The following is an 18042-nucleotide window of genomic DNA, read 5'->3' as shown; positions in this document are numbered from 1 at the left end:
ATAAAATTTAGAGATTGATTTATCTATTAAATTTCTGAAGGAGGTAAAAGCAGTTCATCATTTTTCTTCTGCTAAAAAGTGTTAGATCTACATTAAGATCATTTTCCATTTCTCTTGGGCCTTTTAAAATTGTGTTCTAAGGTGAGAACAATGAATTAGCTGACAGAAAAAGGTTTTACCTGCACTGCCAACCTTACAGTACATGATAAAAGGATCTTATGTAGTTTTTATGCAGCCCATAATGGCTGCTGACAGGCACCTGTGACAGACAAGGGCCAGATATCACCTTTATTTCACAGATCTCACAAAACAGCTAGCGAATTAAGGAAAGAGATAAAGTGAAGGATGAGAACTCCAACTCACTTCGTTTAGAAGGGACATGGCTTACATTTGTCTTTTCACCTTTGGAAAAAAATTGCAGAATTGCAATAAATCAAACTTTTCACAAGTTGAAATGGCTTGAATATTTCTTGAAACGGTAAGAAGTGTGTTGCAAAATTAAGACTCTTACTACATAAAATGAATTTAGGATGAGCCTTGGAAACATTGGGCTAAGTGAAGGAAGCCAGATAAAAGGCCATATATTATGATCCTATTTATATGTAATGCCCAGAATAGGCAAATCAATAAAGACAGAAAGTGGATTAGTGGTTGCCAGGAATTGGGGGAAAGACATTGAAGGGTAGGTGCCAATGAGAAGAGGTTTCATTTTAGGGTGATGAAAATTTTTTAGAATTAAATAGTGGTTGTGGTTGTACCACTTTAGTAAAACCACATGAATTGGACACTTTACAAGACTGAATATTATGGTATCTGAACTACTTTTTCTTCCAAAAATGGCCTTAGACACACTCTGAAGATGTTGGAAGCTAAAAATCTACATGAAAGAAATGTCAATTTGACCAAAAGCTAGGTAGTCTAAGTTTAATAAGAGTACATATTCTGAAGATAATTATTTTTAGAAACTTTAAATACACTTAAAGTAAAATATTTCAGACAGTAGGCAAAGCATGAAGTCCTAGAGTTTTCACATATATTTCTTTTTTATTGTGAGTATGAGGTTGAAACCCAGTAGTCCCAAAACGCTTAGCCTAAAAGCACTGAAGAGTTTACTTTTACAAGACAAACACATAAAATAGCTAACAGATTAAAAACTAGAAAAGCAACAGGGACCAGAGTCAAACATTAGAATTTCTATTATTCTAATTTTATTTTCTAGTATGGAAATATACTTCAATGACTTAATATTATTAATTCTGAAGTAGATAATTCCATGACTGAAAGAATATAGCTTCTCTCTCTCTCTCTCTCCTCTCTCTCTCTCTCTTTCGGAGATATCTAAAACGCTTTATTTTAATGAAATGGTACATTAAAACTGATTTTTACAAATAAAACCATTAAGTTTATATGCTAATATTATAGCAGCTTAATGTGATGTGGTTAAATATAATGTTTATTGAGAGACAATTGCGTGTATGGCTTCCTCAGAACTTAATCCACCACCCTCTATACACACACACACATTTCAAATGCCACTGAAAGCACAAGAAGACAGCAATGTAGAGACTCTGGCAAAAAAAAATGTATAGCACTCAAATAAATCCCCGTGTTCTGTGTTTCTCGGTAGAAAAATTCAAACAAAGCATCTTATTTTCTATACCTGCACTGTATACAAGTTTAATTGCACATGAAAATAAATGTTTTACATTTTGGTTTACAGTTATTTAATTTTATTTGCTAACCTATCTTTTTAACAACAAAGTGGAAATGTGATTCAGTATCCAGTATTTTATAAAATGAAGAGTGAAAGAATTAAAGGGAGAAACATCAAAGGAGAGTACCAGAGGGGCGCCTGGGTGGCGCAGTCGGTTAAGCGTCCGACTTCAGCCAGGTCACGATCTCGCGGTCTGTGAGTTTGAGCCCCGCGTCAGGCTCTGGGCTGATGGCTCGGAGCCTGGAGCCTGTTTCCAATTCTGTGTGTCTCCCTCTCTCTCTGCCCCTTCCCCGTTCATGCTCTGTCTCTCTCTGTCCCAAAAATAAATAAAAAAAAAAAAACGTTGAAAAAAAAAAAAAAAATTAAAAAAAAAAAAAAACAAAGGAGAGTACCAGAAAGAATAAGACTATTTTTACCTTGACAATATGGAAATGGTTTTAGGTACCATTTAATGAGCATCTATTAGGAACCAAGTTTTGCTTATTTACAATGTCAAATAATCAATCCTTTTATCATACCTACAATTCATTATAAAAAATCCTATCATACCTACAATTTATTATAAAAAAAAGTCCAACCTGAGCTATAAAACAGTATTCCCAAAGTCACGTAAATTTATAAGTTAACATTTAAAGTCAAGGGGTGGCAGGAAGTTAACATTTAATGAGATTAGAACATATGTCAGTTTGAATAAACTCCACCATATTATACTACTGATTATGACACACACGTGTGCACATGTGTGGAAAAATAAAAATTACTAAAAGTCCTCCCCTCCCTCTAAATGGGGCAAATATAGGGGTGCCTGGGTGGCTCAGTCAATTAAGCATCTGGCTTCAGCTCAGGTCATGATCTCAAAGTCTGTGAGTTCGAGTCCTGTCTCGGGCTTTGTGCTGACTGCTCAGAGACTGGAGCCCGTTTTGGATTCTGTGTCTCCCTCTCTCTCTGCCCCTCCCCTCTCATGCTCTGTCTCTCTCTCCTTCAAAAATAAAAATAAAAACATTAAATAAATAAGTAGGGCAAATATTTATAAAACATACTCTATAAAATTTGGTATTTAAATGATGATTTACAGAGCTATTTTATAATCACTCAGTTGACCATATTTAAATTAAAGGCAAATAATATATTTAAGCCATCTATTACCTACAAAGTTGGAATGCACAACAAGTTACTCTAGCATAGTGGTACACAGCAGCGTGAAACACCATGGGTGGAGCATATTTAAACAGCAGGGTAACATTAAAAGCCATTTATTTCAGTTCAGGTAGTGTTGCAGGTCATGTAGTTGCCATAATTTCTGGTGAAAGACAATATTGTATAATAAATCATTAATGAGAATGATAGTAGTGTTATATAGAATGCATTTATCAAATTTGAAGGGAAAATGGCATCTTTCTCAAAAGGAATTACACATTAATAATGTATATATTAATTGATGTATATTAAATTACAAATATACTCCTGTTGGAAGCACAGAGTGGTTACATACACATATTCTAGGTATCTCAGTATATCCTGTCTTAATATTTGAATATGGTAAAATACAGTGCTCGGTGTTTTTAGAATTTAAAAACATTGCAATACATCTTCCTCATAATCTGCATGAAGTATTTATAGTTATCAACATCAAGTTTTATGTCTGTATTTTAACAATTTACCTATCCATTATTGTTCTTAGGACATTAATGATATGCTCTACCATGGTATCTTTAAATATCCATTAAAATACATTCTTCACATACCAAGAAAATTTTTCTGTGTACACTACCATTAGAAAAACTACAGTATTACTTTAATGTGTTTTATGAAAAAGCCATTCCAGATTAAAGAACACTAATGGGGGCATCTGGGTGGCTCAGTTGGTTAAGCTTCTGACTTCAGGTCAGGTTCTGATCTCGTGGTCTGTGAATTTGAATCCCACATCGGGCTCTGTGCTGACAGCTCAGAGCCTGGAGCCTGCTTCAGATTTTGTGTTTCCTTCTCTCTCTGCCTCTCTCCCACTCTCTCTCTCTAAAAAAAGAAGAAGAAGAAGAAGAAGAAGAAGAAGAAGAAGAAGAAAGAACAAAAAATAATGCTAATGGGATTCTGGGGTGTCTGGGTGGCTCAGCTGGTGAAGCACCTGACTCTTGATTTCAGCTCAGGTCATGATCTCACAGTTCCATTAGTGAGATTGAGCTCGGCATCCAGCTCTACACTGACAACACAGAGCCTGCTTAGGATTCTCTCTCTCTCTCTCTCTTTCTCAAAAATAAATAAATAAACATGAAAAAAAATTTTTAAAGAATGCTAATGGGATTTTGATACCGTGATAAAGGTTGGTGTTGTAAAAAACTGATACAATAACAGACGTTTTTGGCTAGAATTTAAACAAAGCAAAACTAAGACTAAGTCTCATAAATATTTAAGAAAATTAAGTCTTGGGGTGCTTGGGTGGCTCAGTTGGTTAGACGTCTAACTGATATCCATTTGTTTTCCGCTCAGGTCATGATTTCAGTTTGTGGGATGGAGCCCCATGTCAGGCTCCACTGTGAGTGTAGAGCCTGCTTGGGATTCTCTCTCTCCCTCTCTATTTGCCCCTCTGCTACTTGCATGCACATTCTTGCTCTCAAAATAAATAAATAAATAATATTAGGCCTTTAAATTGCACATACAAAAAATCATTGAATAGGCATTTCTGGAAAATGAAATGATAAATCATTTTTTTCAGAGTTATGTTATTGCTATGATTTGATGTAATAATGGAGACATTGATTTACTCTAGGGTTATATTTTTATGTATACAATGGAGAATATAGCATTTATTTATTGCTCTATTTATGTCCACATATACTCAGTTTATGTCCACATTGGTTGACTCTGTTTTAGTCAAATGAATCAGTCACTATCATGAGATATAGAGGTACAAAGAGTGAGAAAAGAAAGGGAGAGAGGGAGAAAAAATTAAAATTGACATTTTAATAAACTCCACTGAACCAGGCTAAACCTAGAGAGCATATTATTATAGACCATATTTCTCTCCCAATGTAACTCAGAGACACTAGTCAAGATTTGCTTCTTTGTGAAAGGAAAGGTTGAAATTGAGAATAGCAATGTTCATCATGTATAGCAAGGGTAAACAATAAGCCCTCCTAATATAAATCAATTAGTCAAGGAACACAAATTTTGTTCTTTAATTATTTTTGTCTCGAGTGGCTGAATTCTTTAAGCCTAGAGTTACAAGGCATAAACTTTGTCCAAAGAAAGCAACTGAAATATGAAGTGAAAGAGCATTTCCTAATTTATCTGTCTTTTCTAATTCCAACTAGGATACACGTGTTCCTTATTTTTTGTCATAATCATGGTAGGAAGCGAATATATGTGAAAAAGTTGAAAATGATGATGAAGAAGTCATTCATAGTGAGATGGGTCAAGACCTCCTTGCATCTAACAATGGGCCTCACTGGGTACTTCTTCAATTAATGTGAAATAAGTCCTGGGGCTCCTTATAAAATTTTGGTACACTATTGTCAAATGATGTTTGTATAATTCTCTCAGTTGCTCACTGAAACACAATTTTGTAAAAACACAACATATATACAGGCATAAATTTTAACTGCATGGGAACTTTCAAATTCACTTATATATATATATATATGTCTATATTTCTGTTAGATAATATTCATATATAACTTTTAAGCTCCCAATTTGGAGCCAGACTGACCTTTTAAATATACTAGGTATAAATATAATTTTATAATTTTAATTAAGATATTATTTTTGGTTTTGCACCTATTTAGTTGAAAAGAATTATCTATTGTAGAAGTGTATCTAAAATGATGCTGGTGCTCTTTCTATTTCTATTTCTATTTCTATTTCTATTTCTATTTCTTTCCAGCTTGCTTTATCTTAGAAATTCTCATTTAATACATGGTGAACTGGATCTCCAACACTGAACATGATGCTCCTGACCTTCTCACACTCTTTGTAGGCTGACCTCAAGAAAATTCTACACCATTTAGAACCAGTTCAGTTGTTAACAGCATCTCAGAATGATATGAATCTCTAGATAACATGATTAGAAGGTACTGATTTTATCCTTCAAGAATACTTATTGAAATTTTACACATTCTATAATGAATACAATGTTGTTCATTATAATATTTGAGTTTTCATGCTTCCCTTGAGATGCATGCATGTATGATCAGAGGTTTGCTTCACAAGAGAAAGAAGGGGTAGAATGGAAGCTGGCTAGACAAACATTATTATAGGAACCTTCATAACCACAGCTACCAAGCATGCAGCTATTGATTGATCTGTCTGTATTTGCATAACTGTCATTTAATTTTGGATTTATTATATTTAAAGCAAATAAAATAATTTGATACTTTATAAATTATTAATAACTTGCCTATTAACTCTGTTAATCATCAGCTACCTATTTGGTTAACTTTGTAAATTCCTATTTCATTACATTTAGAATCCTTAACTATTTAAGACAATTCTTAACAATAAATGACTTTTTTTTCCCTAACTAGATATATAAATACCCAAATATTAAAGAGATCATTGAACAACCATTTCTCACCATTGCTATTGAGGTTTGAAAGCTCAGGGGTGGTCATGACATTAAAGGAAACACTGGTATTTGTTTCCATTTATACTTTTAGAGTATTGTATATTAACAAAATTATATTAATAATATAATTTTTAGGTTTTTTAGGTGCTTTATTTGAGAATTTTTAATAGTTTATGGAGACTACATGAGCATAACGAATACTTAATAACATAGTTTATCATTCACTGTCCATTTTGGTTACTTAAAACTTCATTCAGTTTCTAGTTGACAATTTAGTCACATATTATACAGGTACTTATTATGCCATTGGTTATTGGCAGGAAAGAGTCAAAAGTGTTGGTAAAGATATTCATATGTGTAGCAAATAGCAATGGAAATGAACCAAGCACTGCTTTATGTAGAAAGAGGTACAAACCTCACACAAAGATATCTGGAGCTAGATATGCTATACACAAAAGATAACATGTTACATGATTCCATTGAGATAAAGCTGAAAAGTGAAAGTAATCTATGGCATTGGAGGTTATGCTAATGCCTGGAACTTGATGTAAAGGTGTATCTATGGAGTTAGCAATGTTCTATTACTTGACGAGCATGTAGTTATACAGATGTGAAAATCACCAATTACAAAATGCATATTTTTGTGTATTAAATTTAGTTTAAAATATATAATAAAAGTATTAGAAGCAGAATGCTCTAACTTTGTAAAAAATCTTTCAAAAATCAGGTACAGTGGCTTTTTGAACTTCATTGTAAAAGATACAAAAGAATTGACTCGTGTTGTGAAAACAAAGTTAAAAATATGGATTTTACCACATGGAATATTAAACATAATAAACACATCTTCTAATTACTGTTAAAATGATATTTATGAAGATTTGTAAGAATTTTTATGTTAAACTTTTATTTACTTATTTTAATTTTTTAAAGTTTATTTATTTTGAGAGAGAGAGAGCAGGAGAGGGGAAGAGAGGGGGACAGAATCCTAAGCAGGCTCCTCACCATCAGCACAAAGCCTGATGCGGGGCTCCAACCCACGAACGATGAGATCACGACTGGAGCTGAAATCAAGAGTCAGGCGCTTAACTGACTGAGCCACACAGGCACCCCAGTATGTTAAACTTTTAAAGTGAAATAAAGGGGCACTAAATATTTAGTAACATAAAATAAAATTTAAAAAATGAATACAATAGTCATCTTTATATTATATTAACATGCCTTCTTTTACTTTTTCTACTGTATGCTTTTTTGTATCTTTAAATTTTCTCAAATTAACAGATTTGAGAAATTTATAACCTAAAACCATGTCATAAAAGTGCTCATTTCCATTTATCTAATGAATTGAAGACAGGATTTTATTATGTGTAAAATATCTCCTATACTGGAAATTTATGTAATTTCTTACCATATATTATTTATAATAGAGGAATTTGATGAATGATTAAGGAATACATGATATTCATCTCAAGAATAGCAATACAGTTATTATTAAATTTTACAAAGGGCTTATAAGAGGGTTAAAATTAGCTTAAAAAGTATAATTTTTCTTTCACCATAATTTTCACTGTTGTTATGTACCCTGAAATTATGTTATTTAAAAAACATTTTAGGGGCACCTGGGTGGCTTGATCGGTTAAGCATCCGACTTCGGCTCAGGTCATGATCTCACGGTCCGTGAGTTCAAACCCCGTGTCGGGCTTTGTGCTGACAGCTCAGAGCCTGGAGCCTGTTTCAGATTCTGTGTCTCCCTCTCTCTCTGCCCTCCCCTGTTCATGCTCTGTCTCTCTCTGTCTCAAAAATAAATAAACGTTAAAAAAAATTTTTTTAAACATTTTAAATACATAATATACACTTTTTTAAATGTTCCTTTTTTTTTTTTTTTTTTTTTTTTTTTGAGAGAGAGAGAGAGAGCAGTCTGGGGAGGGGCAGAGGGGGACAGAGGATCCTAAGCAGGCTCTGCACTGACAGCAGCAAGACTGATGTGGGGCTTGAACTCACAAACCATGAGATCACGACCTGAGCCAATGTCGGACACTCAACCAACTGAGCCACTCAGATGCCCCCATGATATGTAATTTTTCATTGAGAACCATTTATGAAATATCAACTAACTCATATGCTAATGGTCTGTTAAAGTCCATGTCACAATAATTATCGTTCCCTAATGAAGGCACATAATCAAAGCTTTATTATGAGGGTAAGCATGTATAAGAAAGGTATAGACATTCCAAAATCTCAAACTGGAAAAAAGTGAGTATTAAGGGTTCTTTCGCCCCAAAACCCTTGTAATCACCTTTTTTGGATGGTAACAAATTCTTGAGTTTTACTTCTATCATAAAGAAATGGAAGCTGGGGAAGTTATTTCTTGTGCTTGATTGGTCAACAGTGCTACAGTCTTGGTGCACTAGCTACTGTATCTGCATCAGAACACTCACAATAGGTGAATTTTTCATGAATCTCATGCTTGAATTAAGGGCGGGAAGGAGGGCAACCTCCACCTCTGATCACTGTACCCCAATCCATAGACATCTGTTTGTAACAGCTCATTGCTAGGTTGGGATGACCCAGAAAACAGTGTTTATTAGTTATTCAAATAGATTTTTCTAATTGAATGATAACATTGTGTTGAATATTTGTTTAGATGACAAAACAAATATGCAATCCCAGGCTTCCTGCCTTTCAATTCAGATTTAATCGAGTATGGTCTTGGCAAGGGGATTGAGAAACGCTCCTTCTAAAGCCGTTAATCTCAACTCCTGTTTCTTTTTTAAGAATAACAATGTAGAGGAATACCTCAGGGCAATGAAATAACTGTTTGAGGGAATAAAGCCAGGCAGTTGCTAAGAATGTTAAAATCTGAAAACACTGGTTTTCAACATGCTACCACTGGAGTAGCTGAATAGACGTCACCTAGGAACTTGCATGAAAAAAAAAAAAATCAACTTCATTAGAAATTCTGGAGGTGGGACCCAGTAGTGTTAGCAAGCTCTGAAGGTGAGTTGCTCCATGGTATAGTTTGAGAGCTATAGGTGTAGATTGGTACATAAAAGAGTGATTCTGTATTTTGTGTGGATATTGGATTTAAACTTACAACAGTAAATTAAAATGAGTCCTTGAGTAGAGAATTAAATTCACCGTAAAAATTCTGTCTAGAAAAATGATGTCTATATGTAAATAACTAGGCACAGGTCCTTACAGAATCTCTTATTTATAAAGGTCTACAACACTGTTGTTAGTAGGCTAGTGTAGAAAAAAGAGACGACTAAGTTAAATTATTGTTTTAAATTTATATGACACTATTCATATTATTCAAGCTTTTTGACAGTGACTTGTTTAACTTTATCCTCAAATTCACCAAGAAAGTAATCTGGAAATATCACATATGCTTTTTATGGACTGGAAAGAAGACCAGTTTTTGATGAAATTACTTAAAATTTCATGGTTAAGAACAAGCAGGGCCAGAATTTCTGATTTTGACTCTGATATTCTGATGGATGTATTTTAAGGAAAAATGGAAGGGAAGATCAATTTTTGCTTGACAGGCATAACCACTCATGAAATTTATCATGTGTATGTGTGTGTGTGCTATTAGATTCCCTACCATTACAGAAAAGGAAACTGAGCTTTTATGTGAAGCTCAGAGCTATAATTAAAACAATCAAATTCAGGATCTCTAAAAAGATTCTGAATAGATTGCAGATTGCTTAAAAGCAGAATATAATCAAGCAAATTCAGAGAGGATTTAATAAAAACTTCTCCTGTCTTAATTATATGTACCAGTTCAATGGAGAGCCTTTAATAAAGAGGGATCATCTTGTTTTGCTTTTAGCAGAGACTCATTATCTTGCCATTTGTCATAACAAATATTTATCTTAAAATTTGTATGTGACCGACCTTATAACTTTTCTCTCTGTGCAAACTATCTGCATCTGAATTTCCCTTCAACAACAAAAAAAGATAATTCAAAGCTCACTGGGTTTCACATTTTGGGGTCTGTACGCAAAAGTAAGTGAGAGACTGTACCCTTAATTACCACCACTTGACTTCTATCAAAATATAATTTGTTTCAACTATGTAGAAATAGAAATAAGTGAACCAGGTTATAAACTAAATTGACAGCATGGACCATATATTATTCTTTCTGTTCACATATTACATTGAATATGTTACATTGTTTAAAACTTAACTTTAGTACCTGCATCAATGTATGTAGAATTTTCATGACAGAAAAATTAAATTAAATTGAACTGGATATCTATTCTATGCCAGGCATTATGCTAGATCCTAGGAACTCCCTGGTGAATAAAAAAGATATTGCCCTTCATGGCAAAGACTGATAATGAACAAATAGTTTAGGTGTCATAGATGTTATAAATGTGGAAATACACAAGGACTATGGATCCAACCTAGATAAAACAGGTAAGTTCTTCCGGAGCGAATTGCATAAGACCTGAGACCTAAAAGTGAGTTGTTAGATATCTAAATGAGGTAGGTATGGAAGAGAGATTTTGTTCACTGAGAAGAGCATGTTCAAAAGCATGGAGAATGTGGCTTATTCTGAGAACACATGGGTAAAAAGCAGGGGTGGAAGTGTAGGGTAAGTACTGTCAAAAGTGTACTGAAGAAAAAAGAAGAGGCCATTTACAAGGCCTTGAAGGCCAGATATAGGCCTTTACCCAAAGGTGGAAAAAAAGAAGAAATAGAATATACTTTTATTTTAAAAAAAATATTGAACAGGGATAAGAGAATAGAAATAAATTGAGAGGTTTTGGGGCGCCTGGGTGGCGCAGTCGGTTAAGCGTCCGACTTCAGCCGGGTCACGATCTCGCGGTCCGTGAGTTCGAGCCCCGCGTCAGGCTCTGGGCTGATGGCTCGGAGCCTGGAGCCTGTTTCCGATTCTGTGTCTGCCTCTCTCTCTGCCCCTCCCCCGTTCATGCTCTGTCTCTCTCTGTCCCAAAAATAAATTAAAAACGTTGAAAAAAAAATAAATAAATTGAGAGGTTTTGTGGGATAAGATGAAAACCAGAGCTTGAAGAGGAAGATTAATTAGCCCTGGGGAAAGAAGAAAATGTGGAGATTAATATGGGAGAGTTATCGCTAACGAATTTGAAGGCTGTGACAATAATGTGATGCTTGTAACTTAATATCTAATATGTAAGGGAGAGCTGTGAATGTGTCTCCTTTCTTACATATGAAATAAGTTTGCAACTTCAAACTTTATACCTGATCTAGGTGGAGCACCTTAATTTTTTTTTCCTCTTCTATACTTTTCTCACCTCTCAGCCCACATACAATATGCTGTCTTTCTACTCTTTGTGAAACTAGGACTAATCTTGATTTATGGCTATCTTCAATTTGCAATTTTTTTTTTTCTATTTGTGAAAATAGTCCATGAATCATACTTTGGATAAAATTGAAAATGCTTTTCATGACATAGTTAATAACCATACATTTTGGAATTTTTTCCCACTGTATTTAGAAATCTCTTATGATCAGAATCACAAGAATAAGATGGTAAAGGGATCTGTGGGGCATTCTAGTTCATGATCCTCCCCCTGCACAACTACAGAAATTCTGTGTTGCATGGTAGATGGAAGTTAGACGCAAAAAACCTGAGCCTAAATTCCAGGCTTTATAAACTTGGGCAAGCTGTTTAAGCTTCTTAAGCCTCAGTGACTATCTGAAAAATATTGAAAACAATATCTGCTTTTAACATAACATATATAAAGTATATATTACCAACAGTGAACAATAAATGTTAATTTTTTTCTATAAAATATTTGGACTAGGTTTTTGTTGTCAGTTGTTCATTACTATTTGTTAAGAAGTATTACCGTTAGAACACATCACTACAACATTAATGTTAGTAAGTGTTATTATAAACAAGGATCACTGGGGGCGCCTGGGTGGCTCAGTCGGTTAAGCGTCCGACTTCCACTCAGGTCACAATCTCATGGTCCGTGAGTTCGAGCCCTGTGTCAGGCTCTGGGCTGATGACTCAGAGCCTGGAGCCTGCTTCCCATTCTGTGTCTCCCTCTCTCTCTGCCCCTACCCCGTTCATGCTCTGTCTCTCTCTGTCTCAAAAATAAATAAACGTTAAAAAAATTAAAAAAAAAAAAAAAAAAACAAGGATCACTGGTTTTAAGGGCAGACTAGGAAACATAATTTTGCAGACATAATTGTTTATAATTTAATGGCTTGCAATATATTTTATTTTAAAAATGGAAGTCTTACTAAAAGAGTCTTATCAAAGAGTGCCATGATATTCCTACAGTATCTGATATGTGCACTGTGCTTGATGTGTAATTTATACTCATTATCTAAATCTGAAAACAACTGTTATTGCAAACCACAAAGTAACTGAAACCTTTAGGGTTTGAATAACTCTTTCAAGTTCACTCACCTAATGCTTACTGGAAATGAGCTTTTGAACAAGGCCTATTTGGTGCCACAGACCACCCTCTCTACATTTCATAACATCATAAATCAAGAAAAGAAATTCCACAAAATCTTTTAATTTAAGATGAGATCGAACAAGAACTTCCAACCAGGAACTTGAGAGATACACTTCCAGGAAGAATAGCACTCTAAGTTGCTTTGCTACAGGCAAGTAATGAAGTCTTTGTTGTCCAAATCTTCAAAGTCCTTGTGATTGACTTTTATCGCACTATAAAAATGAATTTATTTACATGCCTTAAGTCCAAAGTCTCTTTTCCTTAGGGATTATAAATATGAAGAAGCTATGTGTTGTGGAGATTATTTTCCCCACTGTCTTCTGTGGGAATTGGACACAGAGGTCTAGGCTGTGGGGTGCATATTCCATAGACTACTCAAGAATGTAAAAAAAAATAATAATTTACCATCCACCAAATTAATGTTCTGCAGTAGTAGGGAAAATAAACCTATGACACATTTGATTCTGCTGGCTCTGACTTAATTACCTCAAGACTCAAGACCCAGTATTGAAGATGTTATAAGTTCTAGATGGTCCTCCACTATCACTACCAAGTTACAAAATCCCTTTATATATTAAGCCAACACAAAATATTCCTGACATGCTACACATTGGTGAAAGTAGCTTCCATTTCACTGCTATCTCTCTGGATACTGTCAAAATAATAAAATGTAACTGCCATCTAAATTACTCTGTGACCTATTTGCTTTAGGCAATAAAAAAATATAAAAATGATTACATGTATTTTATAGTCTCTCTAATTTTTAGACACAGTAGCAACACTGCCAAAATAGCAGGATGAAGTAGATTGGAGAAGAATCCTTTACACAGCCCCTCTCATTTGGGACTGTGTTTACATTATGCATGATAGAAGCAGGTGTTTGCAAGATACAAGTTCACACACGCACACAAATTTACATAGGTGCTAAATAATTAAATAGTTACATTTGGTATGCTGTACATAGAGCAGTAGCACAGATGAGTTTGCAACATTAAAGGCTTTTGGATTGTGGAGTTATAGTCTGGTATTCAGATTGTTGATGGATTTTTAGTGTGGGAACAGGGAAGAGCTAACTGTACTGATGATTTTCAGATTGCACACCCCCGCTATTTCTCATCTGCTGAAGTGAAAATCATAATATTGCACTGAAGCTGAGCATTAAATTCTTCAGTTCATTTGCATTCACCTCTCCCCTGAGTCCTATTGTCCTCTCTCTTTTTATGTTATAGCACATGATTAATTTATTCACTCACAATTACACTCGAAACAAAGCTTAATTTTAAGAGGTAACTTGTTTTAAAGAGGAGAGGTGAAGACACTGCCTTTAGATGATGAGTTCAGCCTGAAATTTAGTTAATAATAAGAACTTTATGGTATGAGAGTTTTGAGCATGGAGTAAAGGAAATCTCATTTAAAATGGAGTGGCAATGGGGCACCTGGGTGGCTCAGTCGTTAAGCTTCCGACTTCAACTCAGGTCACGATCTCGCGGTCCGTGAGTTCGAGCCCCATGTCCGGCTCTGGGCTGATGGCCTGGAACCTGCTTCGGATTCTGTGTCTCCCTCTCTCTCTGCCCCTCCCCCGTTCATGCTCTGTCTCTCTCTGTCTCAAAAATAAACGTTAAAAAAAAAATTAAAAAATAAAATGGAGTGGCGAGCGTGCCCGGGTGGCTCAGTCGGTTGAGCGTCCGACTGCGGCTCAGGTCACGATCTCGTGGTCCGTGAGTTCGAGCCCCGCGTCGGACTCTGTGCGGCTAGCTCAGGGCCTGGAGCTTGCTTCGGATTCTGTGTCTCCCTCTCTCTCTGCTCCTTCCCTGCTCACACTTTGTCTCTCTCTCAAAAATAAATAAAGATTACAAATAAATAAATAAATAAATAAATAAAATGAAGTGGGGGAATTCCTGAAGGGGGCGCTCTCACACGTACCAGTACTTGCAGTCTGCCTAATCAGCGGGAAGAATATAATTTTTACACTGAAGAGTTTCACATAGGAATTTTATTTCCCGCCTTTGAAAAAAGTAAGGCAGATCTCTACCTGCCCCAGCAACAACACACTATCTACCACTTGTAGCCAATGAGAAACCACCACAACTTCATTATTGCTGTTCTCCAGTGAACTTCTGTTAATCTCTCTCAAGAAATGTGATTTTCAAGTGAAAATCACATAGCATATAAAAGTTCAATAATTTAATCATCATATCATTTTTAGGAAAATAAATCTGGAAAATAAATCTGAAATCCAGGAATTTTTACTATAGCAAAATAATTTTTAAAAAATATTTAAATTTGATGAATGATGAAATTATCACAATATTAGTGTCTTTATATAGTTCTGTTTTTATGAAGTTTATCTGGGACTCAAAATTAACAGATTGTTATTAATGATGTTGATCATTCTTCATTCTTTATGTATATGTATATATACATACTGATATATATTTATAGACACGATTTTTAAAAATATATACATTTACATATATATGCATTTATTGATGCCTCTCACAGAATGCCTAATCCTACAGCAGAAAACACAACCACTTGAAATAAAAAATAATATCTCCTTTATCACTTTTATACAGACTTATCGATGTATTTTCTGTTACCTATTTGGTAGTATAGATCCTGGGAATATTAAGTGATACAGAGAGGTATTTCTTAGTAGAGTTTTATGTTCTACTGACATTCATCTCTAATACTACTATTTTTTTTTTGGTAATTTCCTTATATTTATTTATTTTCAAAGCCATAGTAACTCATCATTCCTCTACGGCTTCAAATAGTATCCAAAGTAACCAGACCTATTGGCATTTTTCTGTTAATGTCATCTATATTATAAGTTCCATGGTTTTAACGGCAAATACTGAGATAGTAATGTAGGGTTGTATCATGTAGCGAAGCATTTTGATTTCCCTTATAACCCAGCACTTTCTTCTGTACCACTACTTACTACTATTCATCTCTGTTTTTACAGTTATTATGTATAAGTATGGAGATTAAGTGTATCTGTGCTGAAAAACTGCCACACTCCTCAAATACATTTGTAAAAAAGCAGTTTCTAAATAACACATATGTCAGTAGTGTGAATGGAGACAACATCTTATGCATGCCTTTAAATGTCAGTGAAAACATGTGCGGTGTTTGGGTGACGCGGGGCAACAGGGAAAGCTCCTTTAAATCAGGCTCATTAGTCCCTTTGCCCTTCTTTTTGTATTCACTTACTTTTTGTTTCCATAAATGTGTAGATATTTGTTTTTCCACTATAGTCCTACAGAATTAAAGGGTATTCTTAGGATTAAGAATTACAAAACAGGGGCGCCTGGGTGGCGCAGTCGGTTAAGCGTCCGACTTCAGCCAGGTCATGATCTCATGGTCCGTGAGTTCGAGCCCCGCGTCAGGCTCTGGGCTGATGGCTCGGAGCCTGGAGCCTGTTTCCGATTCTGTGTCTCCCTCTCTCTCTGCCCCTCCCCCGTTCATGCTCTGTCTCTCTCTGTCCCAAAAATAAATAAAAAACGTTGCAAAAAAAAAAAAAATTTAAAAAAAAAAAAGAAAAAAAAAAAAAAAAGAATTACAAAACAAAAATAAATAAATATATTTTTTAGAGAATTTCTGAAATCCTAGAAAAATCTTTTAAGGTAGTAAATTTCCTCCCAATGGGACTTTTTTCCCTTTTCCTTTCCCAGTTCGAGCAACACTAAACTGTGCTATAATTTCCCAGATTTCCTACAATACTGTTTTTTGTTTTGGTTGATCTTCACTGTTGTGAGCACAGTGCTGTTTGTTTGACATATGCAAGAACTGTATCTGATTATTCATAGAACACAAAACACCTTCATGGAAAAGTCTGAAATTTCTAAGCAATAAAGTATTGTGGTGTACTGATACTATAGGTAAGGGAATTTTCCTTATTGGGATTGTCTGTCTATTCATAGATATTTTAGCACAGAAGGCACATACCTCCTTACCTATTCATTTATATACAAATACAAACTAATTATAGAATATAAAGTCAATGCATTTATAAAAACACAAACTTTCTTAGTGGGAACAAACTTTCTTAGTGGGAAAAAGAAATAATTCATTTCTCTGCACGAGAAGCAAAAGTACTTATGTTTCTTTTCCTTTGCATGTACCACCAAGTACAGTCTTAGGGTTAAGTAGGACTTAGATCAAATCAATCTCACGAACCTGTTTGATGTTTGTCTCCTGACACCCTTCTTTGGAAAAGACAAGGTCTTGTGACATTTTATCCATTCATTTAATCAATGCATGTATTGAGCATCTATTTTATTCTGGGCACAGTGCTAGCTACTGGTGACCCTGACATGGACAAACCAGATATGCTCCTCTCCTCATGGATTTGGTGCATGTTCCCTGTGGAATTCAGATGGTATTCTCTGACAGGACACTGAAGTCCTCATGATTTTAGCAGTATTTTCTTTACCCCCTTTTTCAAACCTCTTGTATTTTAAGAGGTACATTTTATTATAACATTTTTAATAATAACTAGGAATAATTTTAAATAGGAAATATGTGATTGAAAAATATGCCTTATTATCTGTCCTTATATTATAATTTAACCAATAAAATTGAAAAGAGTGGCATCCATATATCAAAGTAAGGGAAATGTACAATTCACCTGGTAACCACTGATAAACACTTATATGATTTGCCCAGATTGGTTTATCACATAACAATAAACTGTAAAGAAAACTTTTCTAGGTATTTTTAAGTCTCAATTTTTCTTTTGACAGCAAATGCTAATGGCATTTGCAATTTAGCATAGCTATTAACTGATATCAGTCCAAAGAGAAGTCTTATTCCAATTCCCACTGAAATCCATGCACTTCCTAATACTGAAATTATTCCACCTTTATTTAAAAATCTTAAATTGCACCATTTTCATCAGCGGCACATTGCTTGGAAGCAGTTTTCCCAGCAGTCCTTTTTACCACACATCAATCAACATGATTAGTCCTGCCAAATACTCAAAAGAAAGAAATAAAAAGGTGAAAATAAGACCAACTTGCCAGGTATAACTTTGTAGTTCAAATGATTTGAAATCTCTCTACTAGTGATCATTGTAGCCCTGGGAATATTTAGAGGAAAGTAGTCTTGAAGTGAAATTTATTAAAAAAAAATCTTTAAAGAAAAATCTATTTTCACTTTCTTGAATACTCTTTTCTACAAAAATGTTAAATGGATGGTGATGAGCTCCTAAATTTCAATTCCTAATAATTTAGACAATGCATCAATGATTACTTGTAAAACAAACCTAAGGAAAAATATATAAGCAAACTGCCCAAATATATTTTTCTATA

At 34.6% G+C, this 18042-nt stretch overlaps 1 protein-coding gene and 1 long non-coding RNA gene across 5 annotated transcripts in view; one reads left to right on the top strand and one right to left on the bottom strand.

Annotated features, from left to right (window-relative positions):
- SLITRK1 (SLIT and NTRK like family member 1) overlaps positions 1-18042 on the bottom strand; it is a 204254-nt gene that overhangs the window by 45179 nt on the left and 141033 nt on the right. The gene's annotated exons all lie outside the window — the stretch shown is intronic.
- Positions 1-18042, top strand: part of LOC131483769 (uncharacterized) — a 165700-nt gene that overhangs the window by 135072 nt on the left and 12586 nt on the right. The gene's annotated exons all lie outside the window — the stretch shown is intronic.

The sequence above is a fragment of the Neofelis nebulosa genome, chromosome 1 (assembly GCF_028018385.1).
Source record: "Neofelis nebulosa isolate mNeoNeb1 chromosome 1, mNeoNeb1.pri, whole genome shotgun sequence".
Lineage (NCBI taxonomy): Eukaryota > Metazoa > Chordata > Mammalia > Carnivora > Felidae > Neofelis > Neofelis nebulosa.
The sequence above is the reverse complement of the archived record's forward strand: the minus strand, read 5'-3'. Positions and strand labels throughout refer to the sequence as shown.